Here is a 21,217-nt window from a genome sequence, read left to right as displayed (position 1 = left end):
TGATAAGGTTCCCTGTGATAGCTTAATTGGCAGGGTCTACCCTCATTCCCTGGTGGATCACACCATGTCTGCATCTGATTTGGTGATAGCACATTCAGGCTCCAGACCAGTACCAGCCACTTTATAATGCTAGCTTAGGTTATGAATATTAGAATTAATGCAGCCGTCAACACTATCTTACTAGCGTAACATGAACAAAGTACAAATGCTTCTTCTGTGGAGGGAGGAGCTCTCAAGCATAGATAGTCCCACATTTATCCTCCAGGGCTTTTATTCCCAACCATACTTATACTTGTCAGGTTATTTTTTTCTGCTGAGGAAATGGCCTTAATTTACATTGATTTTTAAGAAAAAAGATTTCTTACATGCACAGCATCTGCTGTTTGTGCCTAGAGGTAAAGGTTTAGGTTGAAGCAGCTTCCTCCGCTTATCCATCTGCTTGTTCATCCCACAAGCATTACTGAAAGCTGACTTTGATGCAGGATGCTGGCTAATCAGGTAGGTTGTGTAGTTCCTGCCCCCAAGGAGTTCACTGTCTAGGTCATAGTTACACTAACTCTGTCGTCTTGCTTAGTGTTTATTAGCCCTGAGGATGTAATCACTCATTCCTTCACTAATTCACTTCCTTTTAATCTCTTCCTCTTTCATATCCTTAGTTACCATCCCTTTGTGGATGATTTTCAATATGTTTTAGACTCAGTGCTTGACCTTCACAACTATATTCGAAAGGTAAGTATTGAATTCTAAATATAATATAAGCATTGTGCTAGAGGTTTAGAATACACTAAGAAACCAATAGCATGGTCCCTGCCCCTGGAGTCTTCTGTTAACATTATACAGGTTTCCATACTATCCTCACCCTCTAGAAATTTATGTCTTAAAATCATGATGTTTGCAATCACGATCCATGTAGATTGTTTTCTTTGTCTTTTTCTTTCTACATAGATAAGTTGCCTCCGAGAAGGGAAATAATAAGTTGCATTAAAACTCCTTAAAAAGAGGAGCTTGAGGTATGATTTCTGTAGGAAAATCACTGCAGAGCTTGCCAGCTAGAATTATTTTCTGGCTTATTATAATCCTGTTACGAGTCACCATTATTGCACCAATTTTGTGAACAATACAGCTACACCAACAAGGCTATAATCAACCACCACTGAATGTCATATCATTTCTCTACCTTTAAAGATCTGCAGGAAAAGGGGATGAGGTGGGAAGAAGACAAGAATTTTTTAAGTGATACGGATAATCAAGAATGCCTTTTAAAAAATACCTCTTAAATATATGCCCATGTCCCCTTAAATCTGATGGTGAAACATCTCATTCTAGTTGATGTATGACAAGGAAGCAATCACCGTTAATCAGAATGACACATTTCCATTTACTTGATGAAAGGGAAGGTAGATGAAGGTCATGAATAAGAAAACAAAGCAGCTTGTGATTCGTGATGTTTGGGGTTTCTTTTGAAATTTGCTTCCTTAGGAAGTTTATAAGCTGGTTGCTTTCTTCTCTTGGCATCATTCATCCAAATTGCCAGAAGTCCTTGTCAGTGAAGATGGAAATATTTCATCTTCTCTCCTGAGTAGAGAAATAGGTTAATTTGCTCCGGATTCTTTGACAAATTTGGGTTTTAAAGGTGTAAAATCTCAGAAGTTCTGGCCCCAGATAGCTCTTTAAAAGTTACCAATTCCATTCTCTGGGTGATAAGATTATTCGTGGGGGATTAACCGTCCAGCTGGTCACGGCCATGCCCGTGGGGAACTGGGGGGGGAAATGGGCCAGAGGCTTAGTGATGTTATTAGAAGCAGAAATCAAGAGCCTCTTTCCACTCTCCCCTCTCTTTTATTATAAGACACTTAACCATTTAAATGCTGGCAATAACTAAGTGCTGGTTAAAGCTTCGCTTTTCTTGGATACCACTTTTTATAAAGGAGTCTATGTTTCTGCTTTTGTTCTGTGGTTGGAGAAGAGGAGTGGCTGTAATTTATGGTGCAAGCCTAGCTTTGGGGCCATTAGATCTGAATTTATGCCTAAACATTTTTAGAAACTTCCAGAAGTCACTATGAGACCCCATTGGGCTGTAGAATATTATCAGTGGGCTGTTATAGTCTCCATACCAAAAATTAAAATATAATTTGTGAAATACAGAGGAAATTTTGGCATTTGGGGATTCAGCACAGATCTCCCAAGAGGGGTGAGTGTAAGGCTATTTATTTCAAAATCTAAGGATGACGTTCTTTCACTACCAGAGTTGGTCTTTGAATCTACAAAGGTCATGATGTCCCAGTATTTTGAATCTGCAAATATTATGATGAATAGGTATCTCAGGATAATTTTAAAACTTAGTATTTATCATGCTCAAAGCCTTTTGTAACTATCATTATTATTATGGTCATCATCATCAACATCTTCATCATCATTATTTTAAATAGATAGGTTTAAATAAATAATTATTAAGCTATAGTAGGAGACTATAAAGATATAAAGAGAACTCTAAAGGTACTCTAGGGCTGAGGGAGCTTACCCAAGGAGAGGCAGACATGGAAGGTGCATTCCTCTTCAAGAGTTGGGTTCAGACTTTTTTGGAGCCAGTGTGGTTGCAGCTGCTGGATGGTGGAAGAGCTCTCTGGATTGCCCAGGGAAGAGGTGGTCCACAGTCACAGGACAAAGCAAGAAACACCTTTTGGGGCACAGAACACCTGTTATCTTGCTGAAACAAAGATGGCAGCCTGAAATGGTTGCTAGCATCAAGTTCTTTTGAAAATGCTTATTTTCCTAAACTTTGCAAAAATCCAGCTATAGCAGGCTTTTTCCTGGCACAGGCTCTGATCCCAGTGCCAATGCCTAAGGAACTTATGTGCTGTCTATTTTGGGTCTGTGTAAAGCCAAGCTGTACAAACCCTGTCATCAGCAAGCCACTTAAGAGAGACCCCACTTTGTGCCATTTTATACTGGCTCACCCATAATGTACATTTCCTGCCCATGCTCCTTTTGGTGTGATAGAACTCCATAATCTATCATTATAATTTTCTCTTTGTGTCTTCTTCTTCCTTATGTTCTTTAGTCAGTCTTTTTAAAGCTCTCCCAAATTTCTATTGTTTTTGCAAATATTAGGCCAAATTTGACAAGAAATCCTGCATAAATTACAGTTAAGCTTCTTTAAACTGAATTTTCAGATGATACAAGACTCTCGACAATGAAACTGATACAAAAGGAAAAACACTGGATTAATTAAGAGTATTTGCACATGAGGGAAACCTCATCTATCTGGCTTGATTTGTCCACCCTGGGTCCAATCTGCTATGGTCAGAGGGGCAGTGGCATGTTTGTTACAGACAAAGCAGTTGGGAGTCCACATTGATGGGCAAAGGAGGTGATCAGCAAGGGCTAGGAAGACACCCCCAAAAGTATCTTCAACAAACACGAAGGGAGAACCATCCACCATTTAGAGTTCACGATAGTCAGGGCACAGGGCACTAACTTCCTAAAATAAGACCTACAGTCTTTTTAATTTTTAGCAAGCTGGACCTTTCAACAATATACTTCCATGGAGAGAAATTTTTTAAAAACTTCAGGGGTGAACAACTGCCAAAAAGGAATGTCTCATACCAAACTGTCATTGATTTTTATGTGAAAGTCAATAGTTATTTCGGTGTAATGCCCAGGATGCACATGAGAAGCTCAGATTTCATAAAGGCCAAAGGGGCAGGGTCTAGTCAAGGGCAAATGAAAGCCTGGAACCAGTGGGAAGAAGGACCAACCAAAGCAAAGCATAAGGAGTAGAACATGTCAGGAGCAACCAAAGAGAAATATTCTTTGGATTTTAAAGGTTGTACCGAAGCTGACAAGAGTAGAACATACTAAGATAAACTAAAAGAAATGTTATTTGGTGTTTAATGATTATATCAAGAGCAAAAAGACAAAAAAAGGAAGAGGATACCACCTCTTGGATCTGGGTGATGCCAACAGATGCCAGAGAAAACACAGTTTTGCTTAATCTCTTTGGGCTTCCATTTTCTTTTTCAAGGAAAAAGAAGAGCCCATACAGGTTAGTACTAAACTGGATGACCTAGTCAAGCCTCCTTAGTTTGAAAGAAGCTACCAGCTAAGAAATGACATAGTAGGGGATGGCTGTAGGGATGCCTCAAGAATCTCAGACAGCCAGGGTAATCAGAAAGATGTTAACAAAATAATTGTCCTCTCCAGGTCTCAGGGAAAAAATGCCTAGCTCGGTGGTTTTGGCATGTTGGACTCAACTCTTCCTTTTCATAATAAATATTTTGTAACATCCCTTTGCTCCCTTAAAATAAACTTCATAGATAATATAATCTACTTAAACATTTAATTTCAAAGCAAAGTGAATATATTACCCAAACTGAAATATAAAGGAGGCTTACATAGAAAGTAATTTATCTAAAACAGAAAGTAAGCTGTAGTTTAATTAATAAATGTTCAAAGACAAGGATGCTCACTCTCACTACTCCTATTCAACATAGTACTGGAAGTCCTAGCCAGAGCAATCAGGCAAAAGAAAAAAATAAAATACATCCAAATAGAAAGAAGAAAAGTCAAACTATCTCTGTTTGCAGACAATATAATTTTACACCTAGAAAACCCCAGTCTTTGCTAAAAAGCTCCTAGATCTGATAAATGACCTCAGCAAAGTTTCAGGATACAAAATCAATGTACAAAAATGAGCCACATTTCTATACATCACCAACATCCAAGCTGAGAGTCAAATCAGGACCATAATCCCATTCATAAAATACCTAGGAATTCAGCTAACCAGGGAGGTGAAAGATCCCTACAGTGAGAATTACAAAACACAGCTAAAGGAGATCAGAGATGACACAAACAAATGGAAAAACATTCCATGGTCATGGATAGAAAGAGTCAATATCATTAAAATGGCCGTACTGCCCAAAGCAATTTACAGATTCAATGCTATCCTTTTCAAACTACCAATGACATTTTTCACAAAATTAGAAAAAAAATTCTAAAATTCATTTGAAACAAAAAAATGAGCCTGAATAGCCAAAGCAAGCCTAAGCAAAAAGAACAGAGGCATCATACTACCTTACTTCAAACTATATTACAAGGGTATAGTAATTAAAACAGTATGTCCTGGTGCAGAAAACAGACACATAGGCCAATGGAACAGTAGTAAAGCTACATTCCTACAAGTATCTAATCCTTGATAAAGCCAACAATAACAAGCAATGGGGAAAGGAATGCCTATTCAATAGGTGGTACTGGAATAATTGGCCAGCCATATGCAGAGAATATTGAAACTGGACCCTGCATTTCACCATATGCAAAATTTAACTCAAGATGGTTAAAGGACTTAAGTGTGAAACCTAAAACTGTAAAAACCCTGGAAGACAACCTAGGAATTACCATTTGAGACACAGGCCTTGGTAAAGACTTCATGATGAAGACTCCAAAAGCAATTGCAACAAAAACAAAAATTGACCATAGGACCTAATCAAACTAAAGAGCTTCTGCACAGCAAAAAACAAAAAAACAAAACAACAAAAAACAAAACAAAACAAACAAAAAACCACCCTATCAACAGAGTAAACAGACAACCTACAGAATGGGAGAAAATATTTGCAAACTATGCATCTGACGAAGGTCGAATATCCAGAATCTATAAGGAACTTAAGCAAATTAACAAGCAAAACCCAAACAATCTCATTAAAAAATGGGCAAAGGACATGAACAGACACTTCTCAAAAGAAGACATACATGTGGCCAACAAGCATATGAAAAAAATTTTCAATATCACTAATCATTAGAGAAATGCAAATCAAAACCACAATGAGATACCACCTCACACCAGTCAAATGGCTATTACTAAAAAGTGAAAAACAAAAAACAAAAAAACAGATTCTGGTAACGTTGCAGAGAAATGGGAAATAGTTCAGCCACTGTAGAAAGCAGTTTGGAGGTTTCTCAGAGAACTTAAAATAGAACTACGATTCAACCCAACAACCCTATTACTGGGTATACAGCCAAAGGAATATAAGTCATTCTACCATAAAGACACATGCACGTGAATGTTCATCGCAGCACTATTCAGAATAGCAAAGACATAGAATCAACCTGGATTCCCATCAACAGTGGACTGGATAAAGAGAACATGGTACATATACACCATGCAATACTACATAGCCATAAAACTGAGATTATGTCTTTTGCAATAACATGGATGGAGTTGGAGCCATTATCCTAAGTAAATTAATGCAGGAACAGAAAACCAAATACCACATGTTCTCACTTATAAGTGAGTGCTAAACATCGTGTACGCATGGACACAAAAAAGGGAACAATAGATACTGGGGCCTACTTGAGGGTGGACAGTGGGAAAGTGTGAGGAATGTAAACCTACAGGTTGGGTACTACGCTGATAACCTAGGTGACAAAATTATCTATAAACCAAACCCCTACAACACACAATTTGCCCATGTAACAAACCTGCACATTTACCCCTTGAACCTAAAAGTTGGAAAGAAAAATAAATAAATGTTCAGACAGAAGAAGAAACAATGAAGTAGCCACAAATTTATTTGCACCTATATGTAGAATCTTTGTGAATATGACAACTTCAAATATAGATTGATAAAGTCAGATTGTACTGGCAATCTGAGTTTTCAAAGTGGTGGGTCTTTCAGTTATCTCTTGCTGTGTCACAAACTAGACCTCAGTGGCCTCAAACCATCATTTTATGATGCTTTTGGATCCTATGGGTCAGGAATTCAGAAAGAGCACAGTGAGAATGGTTCTTCTCTTCCCCGTGATGTTTGGGGCCTCTTCGGGGATGGGTCGAGTGCCAGGACCTGGAAGAGTTAAAGCTGAAGGAATCACTTCCAGGGTGTCTCTGCTTCACTCACTCACCTGGCTCCTTGGCTGGAGGGTTGCAGACAGGACTCACTGTAGGTGGCCCTCCAGCCTGGTGATCTCAGGGTGCCTAAATTTCCTACAAGACAGGCAGAGTTCTAAGGACAAGTATCCCAGCAGAAGCTGCAAGATCTTTCATGACTTAGCCTCGAAAGTCACCAGTATCACTCTGATATACCCTCAGTCAAAGCAGTCACATGGGGCAGGAGGCAGAGAGGATGTGAGTATATAGAGCCCATCTCTTGATGAGAGGAGTGTCAGAGAATTTGTAGTCATGTTTGAAACCACCACAGTGACTGGCTCTCAGCAAATTTCCAACAAAACAGCGGTCTTTCTATGAATTACACAGTAGCTACCTTCCTGGAAGATTCAGTATGTATAAAACCTTGTAAACAGTATGTTATGTATGTATGTAGTATGGAAGCTTAGACTTTATACACATTGTTCAGCAGCATCTTTGAAAGTTGTGTGAGACTCAGGGTGCTGCTTTGTTGTATACTTACACTCCAGAACACTGCAGGATGCTTAGCAACTTTGGTCCATGCCCACTAAATGCCAGTGCTGCCCATCCTGGTTATTTATCTCTCATCTGTAGACTGACTTCTTCTGATTACTTGGTGCATTGCTTATAGATCAAAATGGCACCCTTAGTCCTCACTCTACACACTTTTCAGCCCACCTCTTCCACTCAGCTGAGTTCTGACAATGATAGTGATGATGATGATGATGTTGATATTGGTAATGATGACTATAATGATGATGGCAATGACAGCAGCAGTGACCATTACCACTTTGCCAGGGGCTCTATTATGTTATGCACCATCTTACTTCAGGCTGACAACAACCTTACAGCAAATATTATTGTCCTTGCTTTTCAGATGAGGAAGCTGAGGCTTAGAAAGCTTAAATAATCTATATAGGATGATAAAATTAGAAACTGGGGAACCAAGAAGTTTGATTTTTCTCCTAGACCTCTGGATAGCTTTGAATGACAATGTGACCTCACCTAATTGTCTTTGGCTGAGGGGATAGAAGCAGTGTTCTGTAGATCACTGGGAGCCATTTGCTCAGAGAAGGGCCGTGGGCAGGTGGGCACAATGATTAACATCTCTGGCACAATGGAGAGGAGGAAATTAACATTCAAAATAGATGTGAAAATGGTAAAAGGGCATGAACCTGCTCTTCCAGACTTCCCAGACTCTGGGAGAAGATGGCTGAATCTTCTGAATCTCATCTTCTTTGGGAAGGGTGGAGAATAAAGGCAAAGACAGTTCTAATGTTGAACAAAAGGAAGAAGGTGGAGCCTAGAAACATGAGCTGAATGTAAAATTCTAGATCATGTGTTAAAAAGGACATCAGTCCTGGGCTACTCATTGTTGGCCAGCCAAGGAGGTATCTGCATTGTCATCTCCACGCCATTAGGTGGCCCAGGTATCCCAGCCTTGACCTCCCTCTTGGCTTGTCTTCTCTGGTCTGCATTCCCAGAACCATACCCAGTATGTTATCCACATGGCTCACAGAGCCACACAGTGTCATGCTAACAGGAGAGCTTTGAAGATCTGTGATTCAACTGAAGCAAGTCCAAAGCCTTGGAAGTGTTTTATGCTTCTGTGTATCTACTAATGAGGTGCCTTCATTTAGCAAGAAAATAGATTATAGGCTCTATTTTTATGATCTTCAAAAATGGGGAAAATAAAATTGCACCATGAACGGCAAAAAAGACAAGGAAGAAAAATAGCTTGTGGTTCTTTAATTCAATTGCAGCCAACTGGGTTTCTCTCTCCTTAGCTCTCTTAAAAAACAAAACAAATTTATAATATAAATGCTGTTTTGGCACATAATATATTCTGCTTTAACATTGCCTATCTGTATTACAAAAGTGTGTTTATAAAAGCCTTCGAGTGCTTCGTGAAAATATAATAACATTTTTAGAATAAAAAGTGTTATTGAGGTGTTATTCTCTAAATTTTAAAAAAGCCTGAATATGAATATTTTATGTCTATGTAACATATTTTGTATAAAGATATGATCATATTGGTGAGGAGAAATGCAAAAGATGAACAGATGTAAAGAAAATTCATATTCCTGTTTCCTTTCGGACCATTAATTCTATGGCAAACAACATCTCTAATGTTTTATCTTTTCCTTGAATAGTATTTTCACAGCAAATATGAAAATCTTATTCATATAAGGGCCCTCTAAGGGTGTCCTTCACCTAACATCAGTCATCATTTGGACCCTTTCAGAGCCCAAGCCCTGGAGAGGAATCCGCACTTGAGGGACACCAGCCTTCGTTTCTTAGATTTCTTGCCATGAGAAACCTGCTGTCATTATTCAAGAAATATCTACAGGAAGATGTTCTGAAAAATTGAGTCTCTCTCACAGGAGCGTTAGACTCTCCTGGATGCAGAAGGAGCCCTGTGGCTCATTTGGTCCAGCAACCTGCCTCCAGCAGAGCCATATGCAAACCACCCTCTGCAGCGAATATGTTCCCTACATTATTTCAGGCTCTATTCTTCCTCCAGACCCACGTTCTCCGAGAGAACCTTCCACAGTGATGGAAATAGTCTACAGCTGTGCTGTCCCATATAGCAGCCACTAACGTCATGTGGGTATTGAACACTAGAAATGTGGCTCGCGTGACCAAGGAGCTGACTTTTTACTTTTAATTAATTTAAATATAAACAGCCTCATGTAACTAGTGGCTACCTTATTGCCTGAGCAGTTCTAGAGCCTCCAGGGATTTTGTGCAAAACAAAACACAACAAGACAAAGGTGAACATAATCAGTTTGGTCTGAGTTACATAAAATTTCCAAGGTGACTTGGGAAGTTGTTTCTTACAAAAAACTAATAACACTTGAAATAAACCCTTGCCATGTATTGGGCACTGTCTAACAGCCAGGCAAAGTGTACAATAAGTGCTTGAACAGTATTATTTTACTATTTTGCTGAACTCATAAGATCCTTATGAGGTAAGCATTATCTCCCCCACTCCTTTTTTATTTGGAGATGAAAAAATCTGTGATTTAGAAACATTAAGGGTCACAGCTTGTTCTTGGCAGAGGGAGGCTTTGAACTCAGGTCTGTGTCCAATCCCTGTGTGTAGTGCTTTATATTTTTCCTCTATAGCTTGTTGGAATTTACACTACCTTCTAACTAGAGATTTGGAAGACCTTAATAATGGGATAGAACAAGTTTCTTAATGCAAAGTTCTATTTCTACATGTGACTCCCCTATAAGATTATAAGCTGCCATGGAAGGTGACTCTATGACACTGAACTTATGTCTGAATTGTCTATTCTCCCCCTTGGTGGCCATATTTTTTCAGTAAGAAGGTTATAAACAATGATTTATGACCTCTTGAGGTGCTAGAAAACATTGCATTTGCATTTATATGTAGTCACGAGACAGTTCAGTTTAGTGTTAAGATCATAAATGATGGTCTCAAAGAAGCCTAAGGTCTCCCGTGGGCACCATGCATCTTCAGACAGGTTACTTCATCCTGGAAACCTCTGCTTTGTCATCCTTAAAATGGGGTAATAATAGGTCCCTCTTCATGAGTTCCTTGCTGTGAATCAATGAATGAGTGTATTTGAAGTATTAGCATGGTGCCTACTATACAGTAAGTGCTCAATAAAAACTAGAGGCTATTGGTTCTATTATCACTCTATAGCCACTTCAGCTCATACCCGTAAGGTTTATTATTAGTTTCTTATTTGATTCTTATTAGTAGGGAAAAGAGATGTTGATCCTAGGAAACACATGGATCAAAGCCAATGAGATGACTGTCATCAAATGACTTTCTCTCTCTCCTGAGATATAAATGCAATCAAATGAGCCCCTGAATTGCTGGTTTGTACATAACAGAAAAAAAAAAAAAAAAGAATGTGCTATCTTCCCCTCCCCTTGTAATTGATAAACTGTAGCCAGAAGAGGGAGGCTCTATCTCATTTTTTTTCTAGCATGGCCCAGATTCTTAGCTATTCAATACTCACTTTGGGATTACAACGGCCCATGCCGCCATCATAGGTAATATAGAAAGGGATGTCAAATGGTGTGTTAGAAAGAGCCAATGACAGAATCAAAAATCCTGTATCTGAGTCCTAGCTTTGTGGTGACTTACTCTGTGGCCTCATACAAATCACTGAAGCCCTCAGTCGATGCATCTATGAGATGAAGAATTTAAACTTCAGGAATTCCCCAACACTACCTAGCAATAACTGGTTATCAGTATCCAGTGTACCAATTAGGACTCAGAAACTACTTTATCAATAGCCACTTATTACACCTGAATGAGTTAGGGTAATGCTAGCTACTGTAATAGATAATTCTCCAAATCTCACCTGCTTAGTACAGCAAATATTTATTTTTCACTCATAGAAAGTCTAAACAGGTGCTCCTGATCAGCAGATAACTTTCCTCCATGCAGTGACTCAGGGATCCAGGCTCCTTTCCCCTGGAGATACTACAGTCTTCAGTACTGGTTCCAAGGTTGTCAGTTTAAGGGAAGGGTCTCGGGGATGGCTTGGGACGGGTTTATATGGGCCAGATCTGGGAGTGGCACACATCACTTCCATTCGCATTCCATGGGTGGAACTCAGGCTCACAAACACACCCAATTGCAAAGGGGCTGGGAAATGTAGTCTGGCTGGGTGTTCAGAAGGAAGAGGAAATGGGTGTAGTGAACATCTAGTCCCTTTGCCCCACCTCTCAGCAGTATTAGATGATTGCTGCTATCACACCAGGTGACTCTTATTATAGTCAAAAGCAAAGAAACAAAGTTTTAGGTAGTTTGGTGGCTGTGTGTGTGTGTGCATGTATGTGCCTATTGCAGACGTGGGGGCAGCGCAGGCAGTGGGGATATAACACTTCTGTTAAAATTTTTGAAATATTGAAAAAAGTTAGTAAATTATCCTCTCATTCCTTAGGTTTTAGGCTCTTGCCAAAGCATGTAGAAGTTCCAGCCCCTATTGCCTAGTACCTGGTACCTAGGACAGGAAGACCCTACTCCATTTTCTAATTGATTCTTGGGGATCTGGAGAGGAAGTCTTGAGCTCCCCCTAGGGGCCGACAAGGTCCCCTTTGTCTTTATATTCTCACTTTGTCTTCTCTTAAGATTGCTTCTTCATAGCTCCTTATCCCAGCTGATACAGGGCTGAGATACAATGGTTTCTTCTCCACTGCATAAACTAAAGCATTTCTCTCTGGCTTAGTAGAATGTTGCGTGATGTTCCAGTACTCTTGTGTATGTCTGCTAGATTGTCTTCCTTGTCACTTTTCCCCTCTTATAATTAGTTTTATTAATCTTCCTTCACAGTACATCTAATTTTCATAAAACAACGGGCATATTAAAATAAAGAAAAAATGAATATACAAACTTCTTAAGGTATCTCAAGACATCAATTTCAAAGAAAAACATCAGCTAACCAGATATCATGCAAATGTGGCCACCTTTTTTAGGGTAAAGAACTTTTAGAAAGGTAATTTAAAAGGATAAAAGAATGAAACTCCTATCATGTTTAAAATGTTTTATTTTTCCATAATTTTAACAACATTGTAAGCATCATCAAATAGTGAAATGAGATCCAGGTTTGGGGTCACACTTGAGTTCTGCAAGGCTATGCCTCTGCCTCTCAATATCCTTATGTGTAAAATAGCAGTAGAGGCACTTAGTTGCTAAATTCTTTTCTTTTCTTTTCTTTTTTGAGACAAGGTCCCACTCTGTCACTCAGGCTGGAGTGCAGTGGCACGATCACACCTCACTGCAGCCTCGGTTTCCTGCGTTCAACTGATCCTTCTGCCTCAGCCTCCCAAGTAGCTGGGGCTACAGGCATGTGCCACCACACCCAGCTAATTTTTTCATTTTTATTTTTGTAGAGACAGTCTCACTATATTCCCCAGGCTGTTCTTAAACTCCCAGGTTCAAGCAATCCTATTGCTGTGGCCTCCCAAAGCGCTGGGATTGCAGGTGTGAGCCACTGCACTCAGCTTAGTTGCTAAATTCTACATTGATTGCTTGGAAGATTGAATAAGGTGAATTATAAAGCATATAGCAAAAGTGGCAAGCACCTGGTAGGTGCCTAATACAGGTTAGCTCCCTCAGGTAAGAATTATCCCCTGGAATATGAAAGCCAAAATCAGCTGAGTCTCTGCTTTCAAAGGTTCTGCAATCTCCATAGAGCACCCAGGAAGCAGGAACCTCAGTCCTGTCAAACAGCTTTCTTAATAATGCAAATGCAGGGACACTGATGCAATGTACATACTTTTTAAAGTACTGGTCAGAAAACCTCCACAGTGTGTCTTTTGTATGCAGAGCCCTTCCCTACTGCCTCTGCCAAAAGAGAACATAAATTAAAGACATAGTACCTGACCTTAAGGATCTTGAAAATCAAAACCACAATGAGATACCATCTCACGCCAGTTAGAATGGTGATTATTAAAAAGTCAGGAAACAACAGATGCTGGAGGGGATGTAGAGAAACAGGAACGCTTTTACACTGTTGGTAGGAGTGTAAATTAGTTCAACCATTGTGCAAGACAGTGTGGTGATTCCTCAAGGATCTAGAACCAGAATACCATTTGACCCAGCAATCCCATTATTGGGTATATACAGAGAGGATTATAAATCATTCTACTATAAAGACACATGCACACGTATGCTTATTGCGGCACTGTTCACAATAGCAAAGACCTGGAACCAACCCAAATGCCCATCAATGATAGACTGGATGAAGAAAATGTGGAACACATATACCATGGAATACTATGCAGCCATAAAAAAGGATGAGTTCATGTTCTTTGCAGGGACATGGATGAAACTGGAAACCATCATTCTCAGCAAACTAACACAAGAACAGAAAACCAAACACTGCATGTTCTCACTCATAAGTGGGAGTTGAACAATGAGAACACATGGACACAGGGAGGGGAACATCACACACCGGGGCCTGTTAGGGGATGGGGGGCTAGGGGTGGGATAGCATTAGGAGAAATACCTAATGTAGATGACAGGTTGATAGGTGCAGCAAACCACCATGGCATGTGTATACCTATGTAACAAACCTGCACATTCTGCACATGTACCCCAGAACTTAAAGTATAATAATAATAATAATAATAATAATAAAAGCACACATAGGTGAAGAGTGAGAACATTCCAAACTAATTTTCCAATTGAACATGAAGATCTGTGCAAGGTGTGGGGGTGGTGGAGGTGATGGTTGAAGTGGGTGGAGCATGGGTAGCAGAGTCAATGACAAGTTGGGATAAACCTTCCTGGACTAAATTTGTGCCAAATCTGGAAGGTGATGAATCTGAGTTAGCTAAACCAAAGGAGAGCTTTTTGAAAAATTGCCTATGCGACCTTTTGGCAAAGCAGGTTGGCATATGTAGTAAGAACCTTTCAGATATGTATACTCAGGTTCTAGAATTCCACTGCTGCAATTCTATCTGGTTGAAGGAATCTTCAAAATGGGAAAAGCTTCACTGCTGGTGGGATTACAAAATGATGCAGCCACTTTGGAAAGTAGTTTGGTAGCTCCTCAAAGTGTTAAATAGCTAGTTACTGTATGACCCAGCAATTCCACCCACACATACATATCCCCAAAGAATTGCAGTGTATATCCGTGTGAAAACTTATGCACAGATGCTCACAGCAGCATTATTCATAATAGCCAAAAAGTGGAAACAAAAATGACATCAGCTGATGAATGGACATACAAAATGTAGCATAACCACACAATGAAATATTATTCATCCATAAACAAAATGTGGTATAACCACACAATGAAATATTATTCATCCATAAACAAAATGTGATATAACCACACAATGAAATATTATTCATCCATAAAAAAGGATGAAGTACTATAACATGGATGAAGTTTGACAACATTACACAAAGTAAAAGAAGCAAGTCATATAAAGCCACATATTACATGATTTCATTTATGCGAATGGTCCAGGATAGATAAATTCATAGTCAGAAAGCAGATTAATGGTTGTCAGCGGGGGGGGGATGTAGGGAGTGACCACTATTAGGTAAGGGGTTTCTTTTGGGGATAGCAAAAAAGAAACTTCTAAAATGGGATAGTGCTGATGGCCGCACAACTCTGAATACACTAAAAACGTCTGATTTGTCACTTTAAAAGGGCGAATTTTATGGTACGTGAATTATATCTCAATAAAGCAGTTGTAAAAAATAGAAAAAAGTTTTATGCATAAAGATGACATAGTGACATTTTTTCTAAGACTGAAGAATTGGAAACAATCTAGATGTCAGTCATAGTAAAGTCTGAAAATGCTATGGCCGCTGGATGGACTCTTAGACATCCATTTAAATAATTGTTGATGCAAATGACAAGAGTCCCTTCTGGCTTTATTGCTGGAAACAGCACCCTTCTTAGCAACCCAGTCTCTTTTTGAGCAACTCTCCACGGTCTTGTACAGGCACAGGAGCAGCTTTTTGGGTTGTGTTTGTTTTGTCTCATGCACGTTTCTCACCCCTACCCCACGTTGCCCTGACCGCTCTTCAATGAGCAAAGCTCTGACATCATTACTCCTCCATTCTTAGGAGAGAAGACGCCTTATCTAATATCATCCTAAAAAACAACACAGCTCCTTCCCCTTAATTTCCAGAATACAAGAAAGATAAAAATCCTACTTTTAATGATATTTTCTTCAGATGTAGGGACAATGGGAAGAAAGTCCTGTACGGATGATAATTTGCCTCTCCCACCCTGGGCCAGTCCACCCTAAGTGGCTTTAGGCTCCAGCTCCTGCCTGACTTCCCTTTTGCCTTCATCTGGTTTTATCTGGCAGAGGGAGGTGTGAAGGTCCTTTCAGGGTTGGGATTAAAGGCTCAGCTGACTCACAGATCCTGAGATGGAAGGTAGGGTTTCTCCCCTCTTCCTAGTCCAACATCTGCTGCCCAGGTCTTCCTCTTGTGCAGTAGGATTGACTTCTTCTGAAGATAACTCAGGGTAGGAAAATCCATTCTCTTCCTTTCATGGGACCACAGAGGCCTGGCCGGGGCTTCCCTCAGGCTGCTCCTCAAATGCAGGCTACTTCATGCACTGAACAGGAACAGACCAGAGCAAAGCTGTGTTCTGCTTCATCCAGCCCCTTTCAGGTACTTTCCCTCAAGGATGACTTGAAGCTAATTTCATCCACGGTCATATTGCATAAAATGTATCGGCCAGGCACAGTGGCGCACGCCTGTAATCCCAGAACTGTGGGTGGGGGTGGTAGGTAGATTGCTTGAGCCCAGGAGTTTGAGACCAGCCTGGGCAACATGGCAAAACCTGGTCTCTATAAAAAAAAAAAAAAAAATGAGCCGGGTGTGGTGGTGTGCACCTGTAGTCCCAGCTGCACAAGAGGCTGAGGTGGCTGAGGTGCCCAGATTGATTGAGCCCAGAAAGTCAAGGCTTCCATGAGCCATGATCACACCACTGCTCTCCAGCCTGGGTGACGGAGCAAGACCCTGTCCCCCAAAATAAAGTATTAATAAAAAGAAGTGTTATTGAAATAACATGAAAGAAACAAAATCAACAATCACATATAAACAATGAAAATAAACTAACCTACAGGGGCATATGCCTGCATTCTATATACCAAAAGATGATCAGAAAATGCGTTTTTCTGTTTTGCAACATTGTCCTCACTAGTTAGGTACTAAGTGTGACCCTTTTAAGGTTCATCTTTAAGGGAGGAGGAGTGGCGAGTGTGAACACCTTTCAGCATCTCACTCTCTGATCTTCAGGGGTTGCTCTTATTCTTAACGTGAAAACTGTACTCAGTAGATAAGAAACAGACAAGGAGAATATTCCTGAATCTCAGGAGTGCTCTGGACTGAAGGGCCAGCGTATTTCCCCATTAACATGATTGTTAATAGCTGAGGAGCGAGCAAGGCCCAGCTGGCCCCTGAGTACCAATTGATTAGGAAACGAATTGCAAAGAGATCAGACCTTGGCTTTCAATCATTGCCTCGTCACATGAAATCATTTCATGCATTCACTGGTCTCTGGACTGTTTCATTTCCAAACTCATTTGGAGAGTTTTAGTGTGCAGATACTTTTCTCTGAGTATCTTTAACTTAGTCACACCCTCTCCCTGGCAATGAGAGAGAATACTCTGTTATAATGCAGCATAAATCACCTGTGAACGTGCTAGAGAAAACCATTACAGAATAGGTTGGTGTAATCAATATAATGAAATAATTCAAGCAGATTATTGACGCAGCAAACATTTATTAAGGACCTACTGAGTGCAAGGCCATAGGGATATAAAGATGAATGTTACATCCTGGGCTTCCCAGTAGCTCATAGTGGGTTGAACCAGAGCCCTGGCAGATCACGGACTGTATCATGACAGTAAGAACAGAAACAACAAGGTCCAAGAAGCCCACATGGGAATTCAGCTGTGCCACATGCAGGCTGTGTGTCTCTGGCTATGGGAATCCATTCTACCCCAGAGAGTTCTTCTTCCAATTTATAAAATCAGGTACTAAGCTCATTAACTTTCGGCCTTTCTTCTTTTCTAATATGCAAAGTTAAGGCTTTACATTTCTCTCTAGCAGCCTCCAATTTTTTTCAATGACATTTTTAACAGCTTTATTGAGATAAAATTCACATACCATACAATTCAGCCATTTGAAGTGTACAATTCATGGTGTTGAGTATATTCACAGAGTTATGCAGCCATCACCACAGTCAATGTAGTACCTGCCTTGTAAGGCCATTTTTGAAGATTAAATGAGATAATCTAGGTAAGCAGTAGACCCAATGCCAGACACTTAGTGGGTGTTTCTCGCTGGTTTTTGTTCATGCTGCTGTGGTTGGTGCTGGGGTGGCATCATGGAAGGCTGGAAGGAGTAGGTGATGGGACCAAATGAGAAGGAAAAGAAACATGCGAGACCCACTGTCTGGGTGTCCTCTCCAGATGGGAGTGACAGACTGTCATTATTAGCTGCTAGTGGATTCTTTTCCAGCCCTCATATTGAGCCAAGTGAATTCAGTTAACAGGAGTCATTTGGGACTGGCTTGGGTGGGTTAAATTCAGAAGTGATTATCATCAGGCCTGGTGGTCACACACCAACATGTTAACAAACAAACAAGCAACAACACGCTTCTCCGATGAACAATAGCTATGCTAAATTTAGCTCCTCTTGGCCATCAGGGCTGGAGCCCATGAGAGGCCAGACATCTCTCTGGATGCTTATTTGCTAAAGCACTACAGCTGGCCCTCAGAGGGTACTTGGCCAAGCCCAATGAGCTGCTCCGGAGGGGTGTTGCAATCCTGATGGGGAAAGGATGGAGGACCTGGACTTTTCCAATTTCAGCAGAGCCACGGCATCAGACACAGCATTGATGTGTGTTTGCGTCACCAGCACAAACACCACCATTTCATTTATTTCATTTGTTACCCTGGGCAGAGGAACAATGCATTCTCAAGTCTGACTGTTTTAAATGGCAAACACGTTCTCGAAGCTGTCACTTCTATGTACACCCAGATAGCTGAGGACTGTGGTTTCATTTGTACTGGGATTGTGATGACTTTCATGTTGCGTGAAAACTTTGGCTATAATATCACAGATTCTCTTGGAATTTCAAATTAATAGTTTCCTCTCTCTTTCTTTCTGGCACAAAATGGCTGAACTGCATGTTCTCCAGTCAAAAAGAAAGATTACGTAAGCCAAAAACCTCCCCTCATTTTCAGTAAGTCATGCTTTTGTTTTAATATAGCATTGATCATATGCTTTAGTGGACAACGGCACACAGAGGTGATGCTTTGCCTCTAGTCTTCTGCAAAATTGCAATTTTAAATCATTCTTGTTTTTCTGTTATCACCCCAAAAGTTTTTTAAGAGGCTGGTTTACGTGGCATCATTTTCTCTGCATTATTGCTGTCTACTCACCAAGCTCTCTGAGTCTGGGGACCTGAAATCTAAAGAGGAAACTAAAGAGTTTGAGCTGACTTTTGTTTTACTTGGCAGTAAATTATACACATAAGTTGGGGTTCTTTTTTTTTTTTTTTTTTTTTTGAGGTGGAGTTTCACTCTTGTTGCCCAGGCTGGAGTGCAATGGCACAATCTCGGCTCACTGCAACCTCCGCCTCCCGGGTTCAGGCGATTCTCCTGCCTCAGCCTCCTGAGTAGCTGGGATTACAGGCATGTGCCACCATGCCTGGCTAATTTTGTATTTTTAGTAGAGACGTGGTTTCTCCATGTTGGTCAGGCTGGTCTCAAACTCCTGACCTCAGGTGATCCATGTGTCTCAGCCTCCCAAAGTGCTGGGATTACAGGCATGAACCACCACACCCAGCAAGTTGGGGTTCTATAGATCATTCATTTTTAGACCAACTGAGTGTGATTTTGCCTGCTTGGAGACATTTTTGGTTGCCACAACCAACAATGGGTGGGAAGAGATGGTGCTGCTGGCATTTAATGGGTAGAGGCCAGCGACATTGCTAAGTGTGATACAATGCCCAGGACAGCAGCTCTCCCTTGCCTCAACAAAGATGTACCCAGCCCCAAATATTTGTAGTGCTGAGCTTTAGATTGAGTTGTGTATCAGACTAGAGGATGTCTACGGAGATTTGGGGCAAAGGCCTTGACTGTCTATTTGCTATCATTTGTCTCAGAGCCTTAGCTCGATGAAATTTAGTCTTGTAGACAGGCTGTATGGTCCAATGTTCAGAGCATAGACTTTGAATCCAAGAGGCCTGGACCTAGGCTGAAAGATACCAGTGACAAAACTCACAGATCTCAGCCATTTTCTTATACACAAACTGTATCAGCAGCTAAAAGGAAACAAGGCCTGGGAAGACAGAGGGAACATGTGGTGAGGTCAGCTCCCTGGTACTTCGGACCTCCTGTGCCCACGTGACACCTCTGTGTGCTTAGACAGGGGAGCCCACACTGTCCATAGGCTCCAGGCATGTGCAGCCCCCATGGGGAAGACACCATTGCAGTAGGACAGCACCTGGATTTTGGTGCCACTTTCTGCTTCCACCAGGAGGTCACACCAGGGGGCCTTGCTCAGTTCCTCTTTCTGCTCATCGTGGGTTGTGCCCAGGAAGGGGGATGATGACAACAGCCAGGCCCAAATATCCCCAAATTAAGGGGTAACTGGGCTTCAGCAGCATCTACTCCATCCCCCAAGATCCCCACTGCTGCTTCTAGGACCTGCTTATCAGCATCCACAAGCTCAGTCACTAAGTAAGGCTGTCACTCTGCTACTTGGAAAACCACATCTCTTGAGCCTTTTGTCCAAATCTGGGATCTCAAAATTCTTTCTGGGCCATAGCTGCACCGGGTCACTATTCTACACCTATGTCACAGGCTGTGAAATCTTCTATATTGGAGCCAGCTTTGTAGGATTTCAGAATGTTCCACTTCTGTTGGCTCAGGGGCTTTGCAGGGGCATGGAAGGGAGTTAGAGAGGTACCAACAAGTCCATTTCCTGAGTTGAAATCCCCACCCCACCGAACTGGGGTTGTGACCTTCAGCAAGATTGTGTTCTATTTTAGTTTGTTTTAAACTTCTTCAAGTCTTCATTGTCTCATCTGTAAAGTGAGGATCACAATGGGATCCCACTTCTAAGGTAGGTATGAAAATTAAATGCAGTCCTGAATGCCACGTGCTTAGCTCAAGTCCCAGCTAAATGGAGGCTACAAAGGACATTGGGTCAAACCACACCTTTCTTATCTTGTTGATGGTCCCAACAACCTTGGGTGGGGCAGCCTCTTTTGTCTCCCTCATTGGCAGTTACAGAAAGCTGCACCTGAGAGGTCACACATCTAGGAAGTAGAAGAACCTGAACTAGAACCCAGGACTCTGGATCTTCCCAGGCTCTGGCCTCCACTGAAGGTGTGAAAGTCAATAGCAATTAGGTGGCTGCCCCATTCATTGACATCAGGGCACTGGAAGGTCTGACTCTCCTCCTCTTCACCAGACAAAAGAGTCTCCTCTCTCTCTCTCCTACTGGCCCTGAAAAGCTCATATTGTCTCTTTTGGATTAAGGCACTGGAGACAAATCTTAAATGCACATTTCATTTGGAAGCCAGAAACAGACATATAATAACAATAGTTGTTAATGAAAGGACTTAGCATTCATTTCTTCACTATTTCTGGCACACCTACTGTGAGCCAGCCACGGTGCTGTTCCCTACCCATGTTTTGGCTTACTGACTCCTTCCTGTCCTTGGTGGGTAATGCGCATTGCCATCCTTCCCATTTCACAGATGAGGAGAGAGAGGCTCAAAGAGGTACTTGAGCAAGACCATAGTCAGGAGGAGATATGCTGTATTGAAGAGGACTCAA

The 21,217-nt window shown here is 41.1% G+C and overlaps 1 protein-coding gene across 4 annotated transcripts in view; it reads left to right on the top strand.

The window, feature by feature from the left end:
* The window catches only part of KAZN (kazrin, periplakin interacting protein), a 1,230,044-nt gene that overhangs the window by 328,803 nt on the left and 880,024 nt on the right, over positions 1-21,217 (top strand). The window lies entirely within an intron of this gene.

This window comes from Pan troglodytes, chromosome 1, assembly GCF_028858775.2.
Source record: "Pan troglodytes isolate AG18354 chromosome 1, NHGRI_mPanTro3-v2.0_pri, whole genome shotgun sequence".
NCBI classification, from domain to species: Eukaryota; Metazoa; Chordata; class Mammalia; order Primates; family Hominidae; genus Pan; species Pan troglodytes.
The sequence above is the reverse complement of the archived record's forward strand: the minus strand, read 5'-3'. Positions and strand labels throughout refer to the sequence as shown.